Source organism: Bufo bufo, chromosome 1 (genome assembly GCF_905171765.1).
Source record: "Bufo bufo chromosome 1, aBufBuf1.1, whole genome shotgun sequence".
Classification (NCBI taxonomy): domain Eukaryota; kingdom Metazoa; phylum Chordata; class Amphibia; order Anura; family Bufonidae; genus Bufo; species Bufo bufo.
The window spans coordinates 189,945,209-189,947,430 of NC_053389.1; positions in this window are offsets into that span (position 1 = coordinate 189,945,209).

Genomic DNA, 2,222 nt, shown 5'->3' on the forward strand with positions numbered 1-2,222 from the left:
TGACAGAGAAATGAGCCTGTTAATAGCTAATATGGCTGACATATATCCAGAAAATGAAGCTAGAAGAATACCGGCTGAAAAGAAAGCTCAGTCATGTTTGCCTTCTTAACTGGAAGTATGAAGCCTTAGTAAAACATAATAGCAAATGACGTTAAAACATGTTATGCTATGAATGGCAGGAGGAGTCATCAGATTTAGTGTCAGCAAAGTCTATCCCAGTGCTGGGAACATGTCCAATTTGTAATGCAATAAGTATTGTGAATGTAGTAATGTTTATATAAGAGATAAATGTATAAACACCAGTAAATATTATGTGTAAACAGTGATGACATTCTTTATAATTGCTGGATATTAATCACAATGGGGCAGATGTGAAAAAAAGTGGTGTGCATGCTTTGCATCACTTTTATTAACTGTTTTACATACTTTTCTAAGCACTTTGTGCCTCACCCAACAAGGGGTTTGGCTTTGTGGGAAATGGGGCATGGCCTAAATGCACCTCCATGTGCCAAAATTCTGGTACATTTTTGGAGTGAAATTATGCCAACTTATAGGTGGCGTAAACTTAGACTAGACAGTGTTTTTGGCACACAGACACTTTTTTGGCTAAGGACAAAATTCTGGTGCTTGAACAAATTTTTGGTTTAAGAACCTGATTCTAGTTCTAGTTAATCTGTCACCGGATTTATGATACTCCAAATTTACGAAGGACCATGTGCCAGATTAGTAAATTTGTCTAATATTAAAACTGTGATTCGTATTCTTAGTGCAAAGTCCGACACTATTAGTAAAACTGCCCCAATGTGTATATGTTTATACACTGCTCAAAAAAATGAAGGGAACACTTAAACAACACAATGTAACTCCAAGTCAATCACACTTCTGTGAAATCAAACTGTCCACTTAGGAAGCAACACTGAGTGACAATCAATTTCACATGCTATTGTGCAAATAGGATAGACAACAGGTGGAAATTATAGGCAATTAGCAAGACACACCCAATAAAGGAGTGGTTCTGCAGGTGATGACCGCAGACCACTTCTCAGTTCCTATGCTTCCTGGCTGATGTTTTGGTCACTTTTGAATGCTGCCGGTGCTTTCACTCTAGTGGTAGCATGAGACGGAGTCTACAACCCACACAAGTGGCTCAGGTAGTGCAGCTTATCCAGGATGGCACATCAATGCGAGCTGTGGCAAGAAGGTTTGCTGTGTCTGTCAGCATAGTGTCCAGAGCATGGAGGCGCTACCAGGAGACAGGCCAGTACATCAGGAGACGTGGAGGAGGCCGTAGGAGGGCAACAACCCAGCAGCAGGACCGCTACCTCTGCCTTTGTGCAAGGAGGAACAGGAGGAGCACTGCCAGAGCCCTGCAAAATGACCTCCAGCAGGCCACAAATGTGCATGTGTCTGCTCAAACGGTCAGAAACAGACTCCATGAGGGTGATATGAGGGCCCGACGTCCACAGGTGGGGGTTGTGCTTACAGCCCAACACCGTGCAGGACGTTTGGCATTTGCTAGAAAACACCAAGATTGGCAAATTCGCCACTGGCGCCCTGTGCTCTTCACAGATGAAAGCAGGTTCACACTGAGCACATGTGACAGACGTGACAGAGTCTCTTGACGCCGTGGAGAACGTTCTGCTGCCTGCAACATCCTCCAGCATGACCGGTTTGGCATTGGGTCAGTAATGGTGTGGGGTGGCATTTCTTTGGAGGGCCGCACAGCCCTCCATGTGCTCGCCAGAGGTATCCTGACTGCCATTAGGTACCGAGATGAGATCCTCAGACCCCTTGTGAGACCATATGCTGGTGCCTTTGGCCCTGGGTTCCTCCTAATGCAAGACAATGCTAGACCTCATGTGGCTGGAGTGTGTCAGCAGTTCCTGCAAGACGAAGGCACTGATGCTATGGACTGGCCCGCCCGTTCCCCAGACCTGAATCCAATTGAGCACATCTGGGACATCACGTCTCGCTCTATCCACCAACGTCACGTTGCACCACAGACTGTCCAGGAGTTGGCAGATGCTTTAGTCCAGGTCTGGGAGGAGATCCCTCAGGAGACCGTCCGCCACCTCATCAGGAGCATGCACAGGTGTTGTAGGGAGGTCATACAGGCACGTGGAGGCCACACACACTACTGAGCCTTATTTTGACTTGTTTTAAGGACATTACATCAAAGTTGGATCAGCCTGTAGTGTGTTTTTCCACTTTAATTTTGAGGG